Here is a 24109-nt window from a genome sequence, read left to right on the forward strand (position 1 = left end):
AAAATAAAATAAAATAAAATAAAAAAAAAAAAAAAAAAAAAAGGAACCCTCATACTCTGTTGGTGGGAATGTAAAGTAATACAACCATTATGGAAGAAAGTATGGTGGGTCCTCAAAAAACTGAAAATAAAATTACCTTATGACCCAGCAATCCCTCTACTGGGTATATATCCCAAAAACTCAGAAACATTGATACGTAAAGACACATGCAGCCCCATGTTCATTGCAGCATTGTTCACAGTGGCCAGGACATGGAAACAACCAAAAAGCCCGTCAATAGATGACTGGATAAAGAAGATGTGGCACATATACACTATGGAATACTACTCAGCCATAAGAAATGATGACATCGGATCATTTACAGCAAAATGGTGGGACCTTGATAACATTATACAAAGTGAAATAAGTAAATCAGAAAAAACCAGGAACTGCATTATTCCATACGTAGATGGGACATAAAAGTGAGACTACGCCCTGGCCGGTTGGCTCAGCGGTAGAGCGTCGGCCTAGCGTGCGGAGGACCCGGGTTCGATTCCCGGCCAGGGCACACAGGAGAAGCGCCCATTTGCTTCTCCACCCCTCCGCCGCGCTTTCCTCTCTGTCTCTCTCTTCCCCTCCCGCAGCCGAGGCTCCATTGGAGCAAAGATGGCCCGGGCGCTGGGCATGGCTCTGTGGCCTCTGCCTCAGGCGCTAGAGTGGCTCTGGTCGCAATATGGCGACGCCCAGGATGGGCAGAGCATCGCCCCCTGGGGGGCAGAGCACCGCCCCTGGTGGGCGTGCCGGGTGGATCCCGGTCGGGCGCATGCGGGAGTCTGTCTGACTGTCTCTCCCTGTTTCCAGCTTCAGAAAAATGGAAAAAAAAAAAAAAAAAAAAAAAAAAGTGAGACTAAGAGACATTGATAAGAGTGTGGTGGTTACGGGGGGAGGGGGGAGTGGGAGAGGGGAAGGGGGAGGGGCACAAAGAAAACTAGATAGAAGGTGACAGAGGACAATCTGACTTTGGGTGATGGGTATGCAACATAATTGAACGACAAAGATAACCTAGACATGTTATCTTTGAATATATGTATCCTGATTTATTGATGTTGCCCCATTAAAAAGATAAAATTAAAAAAATAAAAAAATTAAAAAAAAATTTTGAAGGAAGAAAATCAATTACGTTAGGGAGCCTGGAATTATATTTTACGTAGGTAGTTATGAGTGGAAAAGAAAGGTGATTAATGAGCTGGTGCGTTGGTTGCAACAGATGTAATTTGAATCTTTCAAATAAAGATGTTTGACGTTTTAAAACAAAAAGAGTAAATTTTATTTTACTCAGTTTTATTGAGATATAATTAAATCAAGTGGTAATCATTTAACAATATAGTATATATTGTATAATATATCATTTCATAATATAGTACATCTTATGAAATAATTACCACATGGTAACCATATCCTACTTTCTGTTTCAATAAGTTTTACTAATTTAGATATCTCATATAAATGAAATCATATAGTATTTGTCTTTCTGTGACTGGCTTATATCACACAGCATAATGAATGCCCTTAAGGTCTATCCTCGGTGTAGTGTATGACAGAATTCCCTTCTTTTTAAAGACTTTGTAATATCCCAGTGTGTATGTACCACACTTTCTTTATTCATTCTTCTGTTGATGGACACTTAAGCTGTTTCTATCTCTTGGCTATTGTGAGTAATGTTGCAATGATCATAGATGTGCAAATATTTCTTCAAGATATTGTTTTTTCAATTCTTTTGAATATATACTTAAACATGGAATTGCTGGATTATATGGTAATTCTATTTTTAATTTTTTGACAAACCTACATACTGTTTCCCATAGCAGATTTACCATTTCACATTCCCATCATCAGTGCACAAGTATTCCAATTTCTCCTCATCTTTACCAGCAGTTCTTATTTTGGTTGTTTTTTTATTTTTTATAATGACCATCCTAACCAGGATGAGATGATATGTCATTGTGGTTTTGATTTACATTTCCCTGATTATTAGAGATGTTGATCATCTTTTCATATACTCACTAGCCATTTGTATATCTTCTTTGGAGAAATGTTTATTCAAGTCCTTTGTGCATTTTTAAATTTGTTGTTGTTGAATTCTTTATATATTCTGGCTATTATCTCCTTATCAGATATATCGCTTTCAAATATTTTCTCCCATTCGAAGGGTTTCCTTTGATCATGTTGATTGTTTACTTTGTTGTGAAGAAGCTTTTTAGTTTGATGTAGTTCAGTTTGTCTGTTTTTGTTTTTGTTGCCTGTGCTTTTGGTATCATAGTTAAGAAATCTTTGCTAAGACCAATGCTATGAAGTTTTTTTTCTTATATTTTCTTCTAAGATGATCTAGTTTTAGGTAATCCTACAAGTTTTATAGTTTAGGCATCCCACAAGTTTTGAAACATAGTTTTTTTTATTGTCATTCAATCCAAGTAGCTTCTAATTTTAATTGTGTTATCTTCTCTGACCCATAAGTAATTTCCAAGTCAATGTCTTAGTTACAGTACATTTAGTGATATTATAATTTCGTCCTATCAAAAAATGTGAGTTTTAACAATGTTCCCTCTCTCATTTAGCAGGACCTAGATTTAATTATGGTCCCCTTAGCTTTGTAATGCTACAAAACATTTTGCTTAGAATCTTTGTTTCTCAATTGCTTCTCCAAGAATCAGCAGCTCTCCTTAGAAGAAGAATCTCTAGGCACTGTTTTAGCTCTTCCCTGCTATTTTAGTTCTCCAATGCCTACAAGCTGCTATTTGTATTTTTTTAAACATTTTGTTTAAGTAAACTAGTCATTTTTAGTGGACAAGTCAATCTAAACTAATTATTCTACCATTTATAGATAGAAAAGTCACCCAGATGAGAAAGAGAATAAATACCTAATATGCAAGTTAAGTTATTCATTATTTGGAATATTATGCTATTTCCCTCTCTTTTATTTTGGTAATAAAATCTGTTGTATTCATAAATGGTGTGGGTGTATATGAAATAAGGTACTGGCAAAAAGATTAAATTTCATATCTAGGTCATCATTGTGCAGAGTATGAGAAAACAAGAGCCCAAGAAATGGAAGAGGTCCTGAGAACTCATAGCAATCTTGGAGAGTGCTTTAGACATCTTCGGTGCAGTTTTTCTTAATTATTGAAGGCTACAGGGGCCTCTGGATGGCAGTGGGTTCAAATATAAAGATCTATATAAGTGTTATGCTATTCAGTTCCTTACCTGTTCTTTATCCATGCTTTATTTTATTCTTTTGTTTAAAGTTTAGGGTAATTTTAAACTGTGCTGCAAGCACAATCATAAGAGCAAGGCAAAACTAGAGGTAACAAAGGAAACCCAGAGGCTATAAATTGTATCAATGAAAAAGTAAGGAAGATGTGTCCAAGTCTGTTTCTATTTGTTTTGGTAAGCCAATTTATCTTAGCATATAATAATAAAGCCTTCTTCCAACTTGGAAAACACTTGATTACTAAATTATTTTGGAAAAAATAACATTATTCTTGCTATTTTTATGTATTCTAGTTTTAAGCACATTTTTTATTGAAACATCTGTATTACTCAATTTTCCATACCTTGAGATTTCTTAGAAACATATCTTATAGAAGAACAAACTAAAATCTACAGCTGTGCAGACCATATTGGAAAGCGCATTGGTTGAATGGGTTCTTAACTGATTGCCTGAGTCAGAGCTGTAGTCTTTTGGAGCTGAGTCTTTTGGTGGTCCTATATTTATTGTGTTGCCACAGTTTCTGTTGCCAAGGACCATAAAGCTGTATAGTGCTAAGTAGCTAAGAACCCCATTTGGATTTTGAAATAGTCTTCTCATGCCCACTGTATAGCAATAACTCAATTTTCATTTGGTAATCAGAATTATCATCCAGCCAGTACAATAACCTCTTCTCTGTCTATGCTTCATTAGCCTAAAATGCCCAGTAAGCAGTCTCCACTTCTAATTCAATGAAATTGCTATTGAATTTCCTAACTGATTGATTCCTTCCTCCAGCACTATAAGCCCAATGAGACCGAGTTTACATGGATAGAGAAAAATCTCCCCCAAATATATATATTTGGTATAATAGTTGGAAAGTTTATGCTCAGGGACAGCCCTTGGCTCTTGGACACATGTTTCTCAGCACTGGAAAATATGGTACCTTTTAGTGGCTACTGATTAAAGGCATATACTGCATCCTATAGACAGCACCCTGTCCTCATAGGATTTACCTTCAGATGGTGCCAAAAGTGAGCCTTCAGATGCCATTCAACAGCTCCATAAAACTGACCTGAACATCAAGAAGTGTCATACTGGGAGCTCAGCAATGGCCTCTGCTATAGGCAGACTGGACACACACTGATGGAGTAGTCATATCAGCCTTGGTGAGAATGTGCCCATGTTGGTGAACCTTATGCACAGTCTTCATTCCTGCTATTATATTTATTTTATATACCTCCATTGACTGATCATATAAATGGTTGGGATAAGAGGCTGACTGACATCCTTAGGAGAAATAATCTTAACCGTTAAATTATTGAAAGCACTCATTCACTACTGGGATACCCTCTAATAGGCATTTATATGGAACACATATCCTCCCACCCATGACCATGCTGAGAGTCCCACCCACATACCTCTCCCCCAGATCTTGTCACCAATCTTCCCATTTTGTTCTTCCAAACCTTAACTGCTGTCCTATCCAGTTTATGAAAATCCATACTTCAGTCTATTTCTCCTTTCACATCAAGGGAACCACAAGATGACTTCCCAAAATTCTGCTCATGCGAAAATTTTCTGCATCGGTGTTTTTCAGTGCCACCCCTAAGTGAAGCTGTAATTCAGCAGCTATCCACTTCTGTTTGATGCCCTGTGCTGTCTATTCATAAACCATGTCTGCTTTATTTCCTCCACCTTAATCTTGGTCATAGAGAATTCCCTCACAGACTACAGGTGTGACCTGAGGAAAAGTCAGGAAAGCAGTTAAGGGTAGCTACTATGGGAGTTCATGCCATTTAATTGTGCCATCTGACTTTTCTTGGACATGTCTCATGTATGTCATTTTCATTTTACACTGAAATGGTATGCCCGTGTCAAAATTTATGGTGCAAGATATTATATAACATCCAGTTCATAGTGAGCAGTTAGGGTCACATACTCACTTACATTCAGAGGTCTGGTGTTCAATCTGTGCAGGCCCAGTAGCAAGCTAAAAGGTATTTTTCAAGTGGTGAATAGCTGTCAGAACAGGCCAAGTTTCCAAATACCTAAAGGTCCGCACTGTGAGCTTGCCAGAGCTCTGTACAAGCTCTCTGTCTGAAATAAATGTTTAACACTAACCACTGGCTCTAATAGGTCACAAGCATGATCAACATAGACTTGCTGAAAGCCTTGGTTGTTTTTCTTACATCAACACTGGCAGCCTTACAGATTCTCCAGCAAATGGTAGGACCAGCATTCCCACTGTGATATATGCAGCCTCCCAGACCCGAATAGGCTTGAAAATATAGTGCCTTCTTCTTTGTAGTGGGCCATGCAAAGTACAGAAACTTGTATTTCAATTTAGAAGGCCTATTCCTAATATAACCAACACTAGCAGTTATATTGATCCTTTGACTATGTAACAGAACCTGGATATTGGCAGGGTTTTTTACTCCCCCCGCCTCCCACCCCCTGCACATGTGTGTCTGATGAAGGCATATTGGTGCTTGATGTTCCTGCTCAGTATTCCAATTAGCATAATTTTATCAAAATAATGCACTAGCATAATGTGCTATAGAGTACCAAGAAAATCAAGTTCCCTCCCAGCCACATTACAATAGAGATGAAGTGAGTTGACATATATAATCCTTAAACAAGTCAGTATTTTGCTCTCCTTGTTACTTGAAACCAAAGTATATCTTATTAATTCAGCTAATAGAGATGTTAAAAAGCATTTAATAGCTCCATAACTCTAGACCAAACCAGGGGCTACATTTATATGCTGCACTGGTGAAGATACCGTACCCAGAATTGCAATTGCAACTGCATTACCATCGTATTATGTCTGTGATAATCTGCAACTATCGGTAAGTGGCAAAATAAAACAAAATAAAATCTCAATGAATTTCTCCCACTGCTAAATGAACTCATTAACAAAAGACTGAAAAGGTCATTTTCTCAAATAAAAATTACAGCTAAGCCCTGGCCAGGTTGCTCAGTAGTAGAGAGAAGGCCTGGTGTGTGGGTGTCTCAGTTGGATTCCCTGTCAGGACACACAGGAGAAGCACCCATCTGTTTCTCCCCTCCTCCCCCTCTCACTTCTCTCTCTCTCTCTCTCTCTTTCTCTCTGTTCCCACCCCCACACCCACCCCCGCAGCCTTGGATTTATTGGAGTGAGTTGGCTCTGGGCATTGAGGATGGCTCTATGACCTCTGCCTCAAGAACTAAAAAAACCTCGGTCACTGAGCAATGGAGCAATGCCCCAGAAAGGCAGAGCATTGCCCCCTGGTGGGCTTGCCAGGTGAATCCTGTCTGGGCAGCATGCAGGAGTCTGTCTCTCTGCTTCCCTCCTTTCACTGAATCATAATAATAAAAAAAATTACCTGACCTCTTTTTTTTTTAATGCTGGGCTCTCTCTTGCTCAGGGAGTTGTTAATATTTTTGCAAAGTTCAGGGCTAGAATAGGAGAAAGGAAATTGTCCAATTAATGGCTGGTAAGGGATCTTGGGTTTTGAGGTTAAAGGGAGGTGTGGTCTCACTCCAGGAGAGTTGGATTCCTTGAGTTTAAAAAGCTGGGTAGGTGGCAATTTACATAAGAAACAGAGCTCTGTATCCCACCCAGGACAGCAGCCTTGGACTGCAAGACCCCAACCTCTGAATACAGTAGTAGCATGAATCAGAATCAAGCCGCTAAGCACCCTCACCTCATGCAGTGAATGCACTGAGAGCCAAGCTTGGCAAAGAGAAGCCGGTAGAGTTACCCATTTGAGAATGTTCATCAGTGCTTGGATGAGTGTTTCAGTGGTGACCAAAATGGATCCAAACCAGAGGCTGATTCTTATGCAGAGAAAAGGAAGAAAAGTTCTTGAAAAATTACTGGATTTGGATGTCCCATTATACAGGTAGCCTAAGGCTGGGACAAATTACATTTGTTCAGTAAGATTCTTAAAGGTATTTTTGTCCTGGTGTATATTTATAAAGCATGCTGAAGCTTTATGAAAGTACATGGCATGCGGAAGCTTAGCCATATTCTAATGTGAGTGCAAAGTTGTAGAGGCTAATGCAGAAGTGAATTTAAACAAAGGGACTGCCCTTCATTTTCTTCTCTGTAAGTCTGTCTGTCATTCTTGCTTTCGCACCGCTTCCTCTCAAGTCTTCTCATAATAGTCTTAACAGGCATATCAACATACCACCTTTTAAATTTCATTTAAAAGACCTGTAAGGCCAGAGGCCGCCCCCATCATGGCCATTCATATGCAGGTTCCCATTAGATCAGGGCAGATGGTAAAGAAATAGTGGAGTCGAAAAATGGTGGGCCATTTCTTATTCTAGCCTTGCAACTGGCTGGGAGTAAAACACACACACAGGAGGAAAACATTTCCTTTTCCATTCAGGGCTCCCAAAGCCACTGACACATCCAGGTTCTCCTACAATCAAAAGCCCCCACCAGCTTAGTCACCTCTGGTTCCCCATCTGCCAACATGGCTTCTTACTCTGCTAACTGGCTTCTCTCTCCTTCCCTTCCATCTTGGCTTCTACTTCTTCTCCCTCTTCCTCTTTCTAAAAAACTACCTGGGCCCACAAAGACCCCTCCTCCAGCAACATTAGCATAACAATGGCCTTTCCCAAGCAGGAATGCAATCCACATTCAACTGCCCTGTTCTGAGGGCAAGCACAATTGTGGTTGCCCATCACCATTTCTAACAATAAAAGTGAGCAAACTTAAATAACATAAAATTTTACAAACTTATTTGCCCAACAAGGCCCTACTTTTGGAAGACTGTATTTAGAGAAGTTTCTGCCTGGCTCCTCATATCCTTCTGATAATAAAATCTTATTTTAACTAAAACTAAAACTTTTTTTGTAATGTTTTCACAAGGAAAAATTTTTTAAATCACCATTGCTATAAAATAGTGCTGCTCACTCCATCAATTCCTAATTAAATTCAGACTTCTGAACACACTTAGAAAAGTAGAATAATTTGCCCAAGGTCTGTGGCTTTTTACATTATTCTAGCCTTGGCACAAAGAAAGCATTCTCTACTTGTCTCTTCCCAGTTGCATAATGGCTAAAAAACTATCAAGAAAATTTTCTACAGCCTAAAGTGGGAAATTATGTTTCATTGGATTTTAAACAATTTTAAAAACACCCAAGCATTACATCTTTTTGACAAGTCAATGGTTTCATTAGCAAAGCCAATGGCTCTTTATATAACTCAATAGATGTTACACTTGAAATCTATCTGCCTGTCCACATTCTCTTCCTAGGGGTTAAAATGATACGAATTCATAGAGAATTTTTCTTGTTCCAGACAAATGAGTACTTAGCACAAGCATATCAAAAGTGTAGAATTATCCCCAATATTATTTTATATAAAGTGTTTTATTTAAATTCTACAGCAAGATACTCATGGGAATCCAAGAACATTTAAATCATGGCCACAAACTATTTAAAATGGATAGCCTTCCATGAAAAAATGAAAACCTAGTGTCAACGTCATTACATAGTACAAGCTGGGATACTCAGAAGTTTAAAAGAAAGATGAAAGACTAGAAATGCCAAAATAGCCTCTGCAAACACAGCTCTGTAATATACTCCCACTTTTTCACTTTCTTTCCTTTTTCTTTTATATTTTTTTAAATCAGTGAGAGGCAGAGCGGCAGAGAGACATACTCCTGTATGCGTCCCAACTGGAATCTACCCTGCAACCTTGGTTTAGGGCTGATGCTTGCAACCAAGCTATTTTAGTGCCTGAGGTGAAGGCTCCACAAAGCCCTCCTTAGCACCTGGAGATGCTGGGGAACCAATCGAGTCATGGCTGTGACAGGGGGAAGAGAGAGATAGAGAGAGAGAAAAGGGGGAGGGGGAGGGGAGGAGAAGCAGATGGTCACTTGTGTGTGCCCTGACCTGGAATTCAACCCGAGACATCCACACTCTTGGTCAGCACTTTACCACTGAGCCAACCAGTCAATCTTCTGAAATTAAAAAAAAAAAAAAGGTAGTCTAGAAATTTTTAGTTTCTCATTTTCAGCACACCCGTACCCTGCTCTGGTGTCACTGATAACTTTCTACAACCCCTCTTCCCTTCGAAGGGGATATGCAGGCCAGTAGTCACTGCACTAAGTAATGCTAATTTGCTCAATCTCCATGTCTAGTCACATCCCTTCATTAAGTTTCTGATTCTTGTTGTTAAATAAATAAACAATGTAATTAAATTCAACAGTGTGTCTGTATGTTGTCAGATGGATGATGTCATACATATGGTGTCCCGCCAGTCTGTAGACAGCCTGAAAAGTGTCAATTTGTTGACTGATTGGTCAGATTATTTGTTTTACTAGAAAAGACTTTCTAAAAGGAAAATAAAATATTTTTCACAAGTCAAATAATATTATTGGTTGGGCAAGCCTGGTGTGTGTAGGCAATCTACTTGAGTGGGAATAGCATGCCCTGAGAAAGGGCTCTGTTACTCTCTCAGAATCAAGTCTGTGTGGTTCTGAGAACAGACATATATGATCCATCCTAGTTCAATACTGGCAAAGCAAGTCTGAATTAAATCAAGAGATGTCTACTTGCTATGTTCTTCCTGTCTAATATAAACTATTTAGTCAAGTCAACAGCCGAAGAAAGTACAAATGAAATAAAAAACCAGTACTTGAGCAATTTTATAGCACAGGTAGTATGATAAGCTCTAGGAAAATATGTCAGATTAAAGGCATATCTTATTTCTCTTCCTAAACTCGCTAACATTACCACAGAACATATCACAGCTGTAAATTCAGAGAGGGAAAATAGAAAAGGAAGCAGCATTGGACCAAAGATGTCAGCACATTTGATGGTGGGAAGTGAAAAGAACGTTAGCAACTGAGGTGGTTGTTAGAGGAAGTGGCAACCTCAGGACACAGAGGACGATAGCTGATCCTCTTGTAGAAGATTAGAAAGGCTCAGGAGGTAAAGAATTAGGTATTTTTTGATGATGACATTGAGGTAGGAGGCTTATATCAAGAAACTAGTTGAAAGCTTATATTGAAAAGACAACATAACTTCCTCCACTTTGTTGTTCAGGGCACCAAGTCCTCCTCACCCCCACTCCCTGTGCTGCCACTGTGTAGAGTGAAGGAATATTCCCAGGAGGCATTCAATCAGAAAGGCTCCAGATTTGGAAACACTGGCTGGAATGAGTATGAAGAAATCTGGGGCTGAAAATGCTATTAAATGAAGTCTGCTTTGTGAACTATAAAATTTTGCTTCTTTCTTCCCTTTCTTTGGCCCACATTTCAAATGCCAGAGCCAGAAATATATTCACCATGTAAGAGTCTGAAGGACTCATCTCTAAATTGGCCATAAAGACAAGTGCTGGAGAGAGAGACACGAAGTGTGCTAATTAAAAAAGGACAACTTAATTCTGAGAAAATGTACAGTAACAAAATCCACTAGAAAACAAGCCACACCCAAAGACAGAGAATGCTCAATCAGAGAGGCAGTAAAGATGCTAGTTAAAAGCTCTGAAGACAACTATCTGGATTCAAATCCAGTCTTTACCAAGCCCCCTATTTGACTTGGAGTTATTACTTAACCTCCCGTCTCTCGGCTTATTCATATGTGATGTGGGATGACAATGGTTTCTTCCCTTGGTTACTGTTGCAATCTGTATTAGTTTGCTAGAGCTGCCATAACAAAATACCACACACTGGGAGGACAAGCAGTGTGTGTGTGTGTGTGGGGGGGTGTTTAAACAACAGAAATTTATTGTCTCACAGTTCTAGAGGCTAGAAGTTAAAGGTCAAGGCGTCAGCAAGATTGATTCCCTCTGAGGCCTCTCTTCTTTGTTTATAGATGGCTACCTGCTCTCTGTGTCCTCACATGGTCTTAACTCTGTGTGTGCCTGTACCCTAACCTATTCTTATAAAAACACCAATCACATTGGATTAAGGCCCACTACATGCCTTCATTTAACCTTCTAAAACCCCTATCTTCAAATATAGTCACATTCTAAGGTACTAGTAGTTAGAACTTCAACATATGAATTAGGGGATATAATTCAGCCTATAACAAGGTTAAATGTGCTAATTATGCAAAGGTCTTAGGACAATGCCCGATGCATAGTAAGTGCTATCTAACATTCTTTAGGTCCTCACTCTTAAACAGCAATTTATGGCCAAAAATCACGCAAGAGTATGAGTGAGGCCTCCAACTTGGAAGATTAAAACAAAAAAATATTTTTTAAAAGAAAGAATTTGAAGGAATCAATCCCCTTTACCATTGCAACCAAAAAATAAAGTACCTAGGAATAAATCTAACCAAGGAGATTAAAGACTTGTACTCGGAAAATTATAAAACATTGATAAAAGAAATCAGGGAAGATACGAATAAGTGGAGGCATATACCGTGCTCATGGTTAGGAAGAATAAACATCATTAAAATGTCTATAGGTGACGTCACGGAAATGGCGCCGTGAGCAGTGCGTCCGACAGATCTCCCCAAAATCACAACAAATTTATCAACTAGAAACAGAAAAATTTATCCTCAGAGCATTCCGGAGTTCCACACAAACTGAAAGCGAAAGGACTGTTATCACTTGAATCTGAGAAAGGAGGGTGTAGAGGAAGCTACCGCAGGGACGTTCATTCAAGCCGTGGAGGGAGTGCGCCTGTGGTGAGTCAGCCCACACTCGGGAGCGGCGAGCGGCCGCTGGCGCGTGCCCAGTCCGGTTGCAGAGCAAGTACCGCCCACACTCAGGAGCCGTGGAGGGAGTGCGCCTGCGGTGAGTCGGCCCACACTCGGGAGCGGCGAGCAGCCGCCGGCGCGCGCCCAGTCTGGTTGCAGAGCGAGTACCGCCCACACTCAGGAGCGGCGAGCAGCCGCAGGCACGCGCCCAGTCCAGTTGCAGAGCGAGCACCGCTAACGTTCCCAGCGACCCGCGCACTGCGAGTGAGAGACCCCAGCCACCGGTGCCCGGAGCACCCCATTCGTGCACGTGCCCTGGGCAATCCATGCGCCCAGAGCGCCCTACTGGCCTGCACACCCAGGGTGCCCCATTATCCTGCGCCTGGTGCGCCCCAGCTGCCAGCAGCGGGAGGAGCGGGAGAGGCGCCAAGGCGGTCTTCCCTACTTGGGAGATTCTCTCTGTGGGCGGGGCACCTCACCCAGCCATTCAAGCTAACAATCAAGCGTTGGGGGAGGGGCGTGCAGGCAGCCTGAAATACCTTCGGGAGCACAGCTGCGGACCCAATCACTGAAATTAGCTTAACCCATGAAATCTGCACACCCACGGGTTCTAATTGATAAGATCTCTCTCAGTTCAGCAATCCAAGACAAGAGGCGTGATATTTCTTAATGCCTCTCGCTAAAGGGGCGGGGGCAACTTCTGATTGATAGAGCCTCCATATTCAGGGATAAACGCTAACAAGAGGGACTTGGCAGATAATAAGATCTTTACTACACTAGTCGCAAGCAGAGACTAGTGCCTCTTCTTCCCAGCCAAAACAGGCTACAAAGTGTGGAAAGCCTGGGTTGAGTGGTCCAACTGAATGCTAGGCGCTGAACAGTCACCTTGACAACAATTGACTCCCACCCCCGCCTGATTACACTGGAGGCTCTGACTGCCAGAGCCTTTCCCAAAGCCTTGCGCTGAGTGGGGATAGAGTGGAGATTTCCTAGCTCTTTGAGCCTCTTACTCCCCAGGCAGAAGCAGTAGCAGCCTTATAGCTGGATCACCAGGCTGCTAATTCAGGAAGGGGGGATTAGGAGAGAGACTCCAGGAAAGCAAACTCTCTCATCGTTGGACCCTGCAAACGCCAACAAGCCTTGACTACCAGCAAGACTAAAGCCAATTATATGACATTGCCATAGAATCCCATCAACTGCAAATCCCTACCAAAGTGTGACACAGGGGCAGAGCCTGGGGTACAGAGTCACCGACCAGGAAGAGGGAGAGAAAAGAAAAAGGAAGAAGTTAACCTCTCAAAATCAAGAAAAATCCACAGACTTTACAACTTGTTCCACTAATTTTTTTTTGCTGTTGTTTGTTTCTTCTATCTTATTGCCTTTATTATTATTATTTCTATTTCCTCCACCTCGGTCCTTCTATTCTCTGCCCATCTTATGCTTCCCTTTTCTTCAACTACACTACCCATGAGTGTTACATTTTATTTCTTATCTTCATCCTCACCTTCCTTTAAGGTTATACTCCAAAACACTTAACTCTCACTCTCTCCTCTTTTGTTTTTTTTTGTTTTGCTTTATTTTGTTTTTTTCTCTTCCTTTTTTTTTCTTCCTTCGTTTTTCTCTTTTTCTTATTTTTTCCTTTCTATTCGTTTTTTCTTTTCTCGTTTTACTTTTCCTCCCATTTAATCCTCAATCACGAACAAATTAGTTAATTTGGGACTCAAGGGTTTTTTTTTGTTTTATTTTTCTTTTTTGCTTTTTTTGTTTGTTTGTTTGTTTTTGTGGCATTTTGGTTACTTTTTACGTTGCTTTTTAACTCACTAGCATTCCTCCCAACCCAAGGTCTCCATTGTATTTAGTCTTCGCTCCACTTAATACAACAGATTTTTACTTATTATTTTTATTTTTTTCTTTATTATTCTTTTTTTTTCTCCTTTTTTCTGGTTCCCTCTTATCCCTCTCATTATATCTCTTAATAGACCATCACTTACAAGCAAATCATCTTATGCTTGTCTAAGATTTTCTTCCTTTTTTTTTTTTTTTTTGCATTTAGTAGGTCCCTACTCCTTTTTTTTGCCCCTTGAACTCTTCACCCCAAATCAGGCCCTCCATTTCATGATATTTCCCTGAGGAGGGGAGAGGAGGGAAAGAGAGGAAAGAAAAAAGGGGGAAATAATAAATTATTACTGTTTTTTGGTGGGGTGTTTTACCTTTTTTTTTTCTTTTTTACTCTTTATTAATTCTAATTAGTGCTATCAACAAGACCACCCTCAGATGCCAATAAGAAAGAGGAAATCGAATATTATGGATACAAAAGAAAGAGAGGTAACACAAATAGATGTGGAAAAATCTATGGAGAAAAGACTTAACATATTGGAAGCCTTGGAGCTAAATGACAGAGAATTTAAAATAGAAATCTTAAAAATACTCAGAGATATACAAGAAAACACAGAAAGGCAATTTAGGGAGATCAGAAAACAACTCAATGAACATAAAGAATATATTAACAAGGAAATTGAAACTATAAAAACAAATCAAACAGAAATGAAAAACTCAATTCACGAGCTGAAAAACGAGGTAACAAGCTTAGCTAACAGAACAGCCCAGATTGAAGATAGGATTAGTGAAATAGAAGACAAACAACTTGAGGCACAACAGAGAGAAGAAGAAAGAGACTTAAAAATAATAAAAAATGAGAAAGCCCTACAGGAATTGTCTGACTCCATCAGAAAGAATAACATAAGAATAATAGGTATATCAGAGGGAGAAGAGAAAGAAAATGGAATGGAGAATATACTCAAACAAATAATAGACGAGAACTTCCCAAGCCTGTGGAAAGAACTAAAGCCTCAAATTCAAGAAGCAAACAGAACACCGAGTTTTCTTAACCCCAACAAACCCACTCCAAGGCACATCATAATAAAGATGACACAAACCAATGACAAAGAAAAAATTCTCAAGGCAGCCAGGGAAAAGAAGAGTACAACATATAAAGGAAGGCCTATTAGATTATCATCAGATTTCTCTGCAGAAACTCTACAAGCTAGAAGAGAGTGGATCCCAATATTTAAAGCCCTGAAAGAGAGGAACTTTCAGCCAAGAATACTATACCCATCAAAGCTATCTTTCAAGTACGAAGGAGATATAAAAACATTCACAGATACAGAAAAGATGAGAATTTATCAGCAGAAAGCCCCCACTCCAGGAAATACTAAAGGGGGTTTTCCAACCAGATTCAAAGAACAAAAGAAAACAACACCACAAGTAACAGCTCCACCAAGAACACAATAAAACCAAACTTAAACTGTGACAACAAAGGAAAAAAAGGGGGGAGAGGATGGAGATTAACAGTAGCAAAGGACGATGAAGTGCAGAAATACTCATAAGATAGGGTACTACAATGAATATGGTAGGTACCCTTTTCATTACTTAATGGTAGCCATCCTTGAAAAAACCACCACAAAAACACTTGACTTAAAAAAGGTAGCAACAGAGGAAAGAAGTATGGAACACAAACAAACAAAAACAAATGATAGAAAAACAAAAGAGAAGAATCAAACAAGATACAAAACTAACAGAAAGCAATTTATAAAATGGCAGTAGGGAACCCACAAGTGTCAATAACTACACTAAATGTAAATGGATTAAACTTACCAATAAAAAGACACAGAGTAGCAGAATGGATTAAAAAAGAAAATCCAACTATATGCTGCCTACAAGAAACACATCTAAGCAACAAGGATAAAAACAAATTCAAAGTGAAAGGCTGGAAAACAATACTCCAAGCAAACAACACCCAAAAAAAAGCAGGTGTAGCAATACTCATATCTAATAATGCTGACTACAAGACAGAAAAAGTACTCAGAGACAAAAATGGTCATTTCATAATGACTAAGGGGATGCTGAATCAAGAAGACATAACAATCCTTAATATATATGCACCAAACCAAGGAGCACCAAAATATATAAGATAGCTACTTATTGACCTAAAAACAAAAACTGACAAAAATACAATCATACTTGGAGACCTCAATACACCGCTGACGGCTCTAGATCAGTCATCCAAACAGAGAATCAATAAAGATATATTGGCCTTAAACGAAACACTAGAGCACCTGGATATGATAGACATCTACAGGACACTTCATCCCAAAGCGACAGAGTATACATTTTTCTCTACTGTACATGGAACATTCTCAAGAATTGACCATATGTTGGGCCACAAAGACAATATCAGCAAATTTAGAAAAATTGAAATTGTACCAAGCATATTTTCTGATCATAAAGCCTTGAAACTAGAATTCAACTGCAAAAAAGAGGGGGAAAAACCCACAAAAATGTGGAAACTAAACAACATACTTCTAAAAAATGAATGGGTCAAAGAAGAAATAAGCGCAGAGATCAAAAGATATATACAGACAAATGAAAATGAAAATACGACATATCAGAATCTCTGGGATGCAGCAAAAGCAGTAATAAGAGGAAAGTTCATATCACTTCAGGCCTATATGAACAAACAAGAGAGAGCCGAAGTAAACCACTTAACCTCACACCTTAAGGAACTAGAAAAAGAAGAACAAAGACAACCCAAAACCAGCCGAAGAAAGGAGATAATAAAAATCAGAGCAGAAATAAATGAAATAGAGAACAGAAAAACTATAGAAAAAATCAATAAAACAAGGAGCTGGTTCTTTGAAAAGATCAACAAAATTGACAAACCCTTGGCAAGACTCACCAAGGAAAAAAGGCACAGGACTCAAATAAATAAAATCCAAAATGAAAGAGGAGAGATCACCACAGACATCATAGATATACAAATAATTATTGTAGAATACTATGAAAAATTATATGCCACCAAATACAACAATGTAGAAGAAATGGATAAATTCCTAGAACAATACAACCTTCCTAGACTGAGTCATGAAGAAGCAGAAAGCCTAAACAGACCAATCAGCAGGGAGGAAATAGAAAAAACTATTAAAAACCTCCCCAAAAATAAAAGTCCAGGCCCAGACGGTTATACTAGTGAATTCTATCAAACATTCAAAGAAGACTTGGTTCCTATTCTACTCAAAGTCTTCCAAAAAATTGAAGAAGAAGCAATACTTCCAAACACATTTTATGAGGCCAACATAACCCTCATACCAAAACCTGGCAAGGATGGCACAAAAAAAGAAAACTACAGACCAATATCTCTAATGAATACAGATGCTAAAATACTAAACAAAATACTGGCAAATCGAATACAACAACATATTAAAAAAATAATACATCATGATCAAGTGGGATTCATCCCAGAATCTCAAGGATGGTTCAACATACGTAAAACGGTTAATGTAATACACCATATCAACAAAACAAAGAACAAAAACCACATGATCTTATCAATAGATGCAGAAAAGGCTTTTGATAAAATACAACACAATTTTATGTTTAAGACTCTCAACAAAATGGGTATAGAAGGAAAATATCTCAACATGATAAAGGCCATATATGATAAACCATCAGCCAACATCATATTAAACGGCATAAAACTGAGGACTTTCTACCTTAAATCAGGAACAAGACAGGGTTGTCCACTCTCTCCACTCTTATTTAACGTGGTGCTAGAAGTTCTGGCCAGAGCAATCAGACAAGACAAAGAAATAAAAGGCATCCATATCGGAAAAGAAGAAGTAAAGGTATCACTTTTTGCTGATGATATGATCCTATACATCGAAAACCCGAAGGACTCCACAAAAAGATTATTAGAAACAATAAACCAATACAGTAAGGTCGCAGGATACAAAATTAACATACAAAAGTCCATAGCCTTTCTATATGCCAACAATGAAATATTAGAAAACGAACTCAAAAAAATAATCCCCTTCACGATTGCAACAAAAAAAATAAAATACCTAGGAATAAACATAACAAAGAATATAAAGGACCTTTATAATGAAAATTACAAAGCATTGTTAAGGGAAATCGAAAAAGATACAATGAGATGGAAAAATATTCCTTGTTCTTGGATAGGAAGAATAAATATAATCAAAATGGCCATATTACCCAAAGCAATATACAAATTTAATGCAATTCCCATCAAAATTCTTATGATATTTTTTAAAGAAATGGAACAAAAAATCATCAGATTTATATGGAACTATAAAAAACCCCGAATAGCCAAAACAATCCTAAGGAAAAAGAATGAAGCTGGGGGCATTACAATACCTGACTTTAAACTATATTATAGGGCCACAATAATCAAAACAGCATGGTATTGGCAGAAAAATAGACACTCAGACCAATGGAACAGAATAGAAAGCCCAGAAATAAAACCACATATATATGGTCAAATAATCTTTGATAAAGGGGCTAACAACACACAATGGAGAAAAGAAAGCCTCTTCAACAAATGGTGTTGGGAAAACTGGAAAGCCACATGCAAAAGAATGAAACTCGACTACAGCCTGTCCCCGTGTACTAAAATTAATTCAAAATGGATCAAAGACCTAAATATAAGACCTGAAACAATAAAGTACATAGAAGAAGACATAGGTACTAAACTCATGGACCTGGGTTTTAAAGAACATTTTATGAACTTGACTCCAATGGCAAGAGAAGTGAAGGCAAAGATAAATGAATGGGACTACATCAGAATAAAAAGTTTTTGCTCAGCAAAAGAAACTGATATCAAAATAAACAGACAGCCAACTAAATGGGAAATGATATTTTCAAACAACAGCTCAGATAAGGGCCTAATATCCAAAATTTACAAAGAACTCATAAAACTCAACAACAAACAAACAAACAATCCAATAAAAAAATGGGAAGAGGACATGAATAGACACTTCTCCCAGGAAGAAATACAAATGGCCAACAGATATATGAAAAGATGCTCAGATTCATTAGTTATTAGAGAAATGCAAATCAAAACTACAATGAGATACCACCTCACCCCTGTTAGATTAGCTATTATCAACAAGACGGGTAATAGCAAATGTTGGAGAGGCTGTGGAGAAAAAGGAACCCTCATTCACTGTTTATGGGACTGTAAAGTAGTACAACCATTATGGAGGGAAGTATGGTGGTTCCTCAAAAAACTGCAAATAGAACTACCTTATGACCCAGCAATCCCTCTACTGGGTATATACCCCAAAACCTCAGAAACATTGATACGTGAAGACACATGTAGCCCCATGTTCATTGCAGCACTGTTCACAGTGGCCAAGACATGGAAACAACCAAAAAGCCCTTCAATAGAAGACTGGATAAAGAAGATGTGGCACATATACACTATGGAATACTACTCAGCCATAAGAAATGATGACATCAGATCATTTACAGCAAAATGGTGGGAACTTGATAACATTATACGGAGTGAAATAAGTAAATCAGAAAAAAACAGGAACTATATGATTCCATACATTGGTGGAACATAAAAACGAGACTAAGAGACATGGACAAGAGTGTGGTGGTTACCAGGGGTGGGGGGAGGGAGGACATGGGAGGGAGGGAGGGAGAGAGTTAGGGGGAGGGGGAGGGGCACAGAGAACTAGATAGAGGGTGGCGGAGGACAATCTGAATTTGGGTGAGGGGTATGCAACATAATTTAATGACAAAATAACCTAGACATGTTTTCTTTGAATATATGTACCCTGATTTATTAATGTCATCCCATTACCATTAATAAAAATTTATTAAAAAAAAAATGTCTATATTACCCAAACCAATTTATAAATTCAATGCAATACCGATTAAAATACCAATGACTTACTTCAAAGACATAGAACACATATTCCAAAAATTTATATGGAACCAAAAGAGAACACAAATAGCCTCAGCAATCTTGAAAAGGAAGAAAAAAGTGGGAGGTATCACACTTCCAGATATCAAGTTATATTATAAGGCCATTGTACTCAAAACAGCATGGTACTGGCATAAGAACAGGCACATAGATCAATGGAACAGAACAGAGAACCCAGAAATAAACCCACAGCTCTATGGACAACTGATATTTGACAAAGGAGGTAAGACAATACAATGGAGTAAAGAATTCCATACATTGGTGGGACATAAAAGCGAGACTAAGAGGCATGGACAGGAGTGTGGTGGTTACAGGGGGTGGGGGGAGGGAAAGAGGAAGAGGGGGCGGGGGAGGGGTACAGAGAGAACTGGATGGAGGGTGGCGGAGGACGATCTCTCTTTGGGTGATGGGTATGCAACAGAACTAAATGACAAGATAACCTGGAAATGTTTTCTTTGAATGTATGTACTCTGATTTATTGATGTCACCCCATTAAAATAAAAAATTTATTTATAAAAATAAATAAATAAATAAATGAACATTCCACTCTAAAAAAAAAAGAAAGAAAGAAAGAAAGAATTTGCATTAAACCAAGACAATTCAGGGAGCAGGAGAAAAGGTCAAAGAAACTGTCATTAACACCATTACAGGAATATGTGAAAGTATTGGGACTAACGGGAAAAGATTAGAATAAAACAATGGAAATATAGGAGAAAGGATAAGAAAACTAGAAGATTAAACCCGAAGATGAAGATATTAGTCTAGAAAGTTTTGGAAAAAGTACTCCTGAGTAGGTGGAGAAGTTTAACTGTAGTAAATGTAGAGTTGGGGAAAGCGCACAGTAGCACAGCATTCAGATATAATAAACGTAAATACGGTGTCAAGAGCAAGATAATTAGAAACTGATGAGTTTTGAGCATGTATTATCTTTGTTTTTAATATAGTTTAATTATAAGTTTACATAAGTTTATTTTTGGTTGTTTGTTTGTTTGTTTGTTTGTTTTGAGAGGAGGGGAAGATAGTGAGAGTGACTCCTGCATGTGCCTAGAAAGAGATCCACCTGGCAACCCCTGTCTGGAGTTAATGCTCGAATCAACCAAGCTATACTCAGCGCTCAGGGCTGATGTTTGAACCAATCGAGCCACTGGATCCCAAATGGGAAGAGAGAGAGAAAGAGGAGAGAGAGGGGGATAGAAGCAGATGATCGCTTCTTATGTGTCCCTTCAATGGGATTGAATCAGGGACGTCCACACACTGGCTGGGCCATGCTCTATCCACTGAGCAAACTGGCCATGGCCTTTAATTTTTAATAATAGCTGTGCTTAATAACCAGTTTGCAAAATGCCTGGAAATTTAACAATCAGCTCTCAAGAACCAGTACAAGTCAATTTCAGTACACACTGCTCATAGCATCCTGAAATTATAACAGCATTTAGTATGACTGATTTTAATGGTTTGTTTAATTGTCTCTTTTCCCTGATAAACTTTTACCTGATGAAGACAAAGACTCCTACCTTTGGTAGTGAGCTATCACTGTGCCTGCCACATAGTGCTTCAGAACTATGTGTTGTATAAACAAATGAAACGGAAAATGAATGTCACAGGTATCAGGGCTGGGTCACTTTCTTTTTTTTTTTTTTTTTTTTGTATTTTTCTGAAGCTGGAAACGGGAAGAGACAGTCAGACAGACTCCCTCATGTGCCCGACCGGGATCCACCCGGCACGCCCACCAGGGGCGATGCTCTGCCCACCAGGGGGCGATGCTCTGCCCCTCCTGGGCATCGCTCTGCCGCAACCAGAGCCACTCTAGCACCTGGGGCAGAGGCCAAGGAGCCATCCCCAGCGCCCGGGCCATCTTTGCTCCAATGGAGCCTTGGCTGCGGGAGGGGAAGAGAGAGACAGAGAGGAAGGGGGGGGGGTGGAGAAGCAAATGGGCGCTTCTGCTATGTGCCCTGGCCGGGAATCGAACCCGGGTCCCCCGCACGCCAGGCCGACCAGCCAGGGCCAGGGCTGGGTCACTTTCAACATCAGCTGCTACTATGTTGTGATATGGTTCCCATTTCAAAGTATCACTTAAGCATCACTTAACATTGAGTTTTAGTGAGTTAAGAAAGCTATAGCATAATAGAATATAAGTAAAGATATGGTTGGAATGAATACAGTTTCATCCATTCATTCGGCATAAAAATGTTGAGCATCTACCATCCTCCAGGCATTGGGCCAGGCACTAGTGATAAAGCAGTGAACCAAAGAGAAAATGTCCTACTCTCATAAGCCTTATGTTCTACTGAAGGAAACAGACAACAAACAAATCCATTAGTTAAAGGTTAACAAGATGTTAACTGAGGGTCAATTCTATGAAAAAGAAAAAGTGGGAAGAGGATGAAGTGTGAGAAGTGCTAGGGTGATCAGGAAAGCCTCTTATGGAAGTGATATCTGCTGGAGACACAAATGTGAAGGCACTAGCCACAGGGGTATTTGAGGGAGTATTCTGGGCAGAACAAACTACAGATTCAAAAGTGCTATGCAAGTGTAGGCAGAGCAGTTGGAGAAATGGCCAAAACATAGAGATGCCAGTATGCCTGGAGTAGAGTGAGTTAGGAGAGAGATAAGAGAATAATATGGGAAGATAATGTATTGACCTAAAGGTCAGGGAAAAGATTTAGTATTATATTGCACATTCAAGGCATTGAAATTATCAGTACAGTGTGTGTGTGTGTGTGTGTGTGTGTGTGTGTGTGTGTGTGTGTGTGTGTCTGAGAGAGAGAGAGAGAAAATATGTGTGAACTTGAACTAACATCCTGGGGACAATTAGTTAATATTTGTCATATTCTGAGCAGTAATTCTCACCTGAGTGCTTTAACAGTTTAGAGAACCATAATCAGGAGTTCACATTCCTGAGCTGCTTTCAGCAAGTGCTCCAAATATCATTCACTAAATCTCCATCAAAAGGTTTCTAAAACAACATTAAGGATAACATAAATAATCTTTTGTTATGTGACTAGTAGTCGTATAATATAGTTAGCTGGAAAGTCTGTATAAGCACTACTGCCCTTAAATTTAAAAAGTATAAAAATCTGGCAAACCCAAGAGTCTGACATCTACAGAGCGAGGCTCTTGACCTGGATTTTGAAGAGATCCTGTGTCCCACCCATCATGGGTGCACATACACATACACAAACATACACCAAAGAGAATAAATAAAAAATAAACAAACAAAAAAGCAAACTCTTGCCTGATCCTATTAGAAAGTTGGCTCATCCTACATGGAACTATTGCCATGACTGACTTAAAGTGAACCTTGTAGAATGACAAAAAAAACAACAACAAAGAACTGAATAAGATTAAATAACTGCTTTTATATCGGTTTGTTCATAATTGTTTATATGTGTGGCAAAACTTTTCTGAACAGTCCCAAATTACTAGTAGAGAGTGACGCTGTGGGGACGAGGAGATAAAAGACTCATCCATCTCTAAATGTAAGTGATATACAACTTTATTATTTCTTACAAAATTTTCAGTGCAAGGAGTAAATTATTATTGTACATGATACCTAGAAGTTCTGAAACAAACATTAACCTGAATGAAACAACTCAGTCCTATGGAATGGGAGTATCTTTAAGACTTGGGGTTTCTTGGTAAAAGAAAAATCAGAATGAGTATTTCCTCATATGATATATTGGTTTCTGTGTCTGGGAAATGAGAGCACTATCAAGGGTAATATTTATGTGAGAGTACAATCAGAAGTAATATATATATATTGGTACCAAGTTATGGGACAATCCATAAGCAATATGTCATCTCATTAACATAGTTCTTCCTAATTCTTGTCCAGGCAAAATTTATTGAATCCTCATTTGTTTATACTGTATCACTACTTTATCTCAACACATTGCATAGTAATCAGTGCAAATCCTCACCATGCCACTAAGCCATGTCTACAATGGGAAAATTACTGAGCATTCCCGTGCCTCTACTTTCTCATTAGTACAATGGGAATAATGACATACTTCTCTCATAAAGTTGTCAGGAGAATTTAAGCATTCAATAAAAACTTATTATTAATAATATGTTTCTCTTCCCCACCATGATGAGTTAGGGGAAAAAAAAGAATTTGTAAGAACCATATAATATCATCTAGCAATTAACTTGGATACCTATAATCATCATTTGTTATAGAGCAATAGATCTAAAATTTCTATTCATAGTGATATTTTAATTGAGCCTTAATGATACATACTAAGAAATGCATTAAGGACAATATTATCACAGGCAAAGGTTTTGTTCTTGAACTACCCTTCACCCTATCTACATTTATTTCCTTTGGCCAGTAAGGCCATTTGTTTGATTCTCTTAACTCTCCTACTGGGCTTCTCATCTTGTACACCTTTTGAACTATTTCTTGGTTCATGAATATTGCATTTCTTTCCCAAAACTTTCACTAACTTGTT

The sequence above is a fragment of the Saccopteryx leptura genome, chromosome 5, assembly GCF_036850995.1.
Source record: "Saccopteryx leptura isolate mSacLep1 chromosome 5, mSacLep1_pri_phased_curated, whole genome shotgun sequence".
Lineage (NCBI taxonomy): Eukaryota > Metazoa > Chordata > Mammalia > Chiroptera > Emballonuridae > Saccopteryx > Saccopteryx leptura.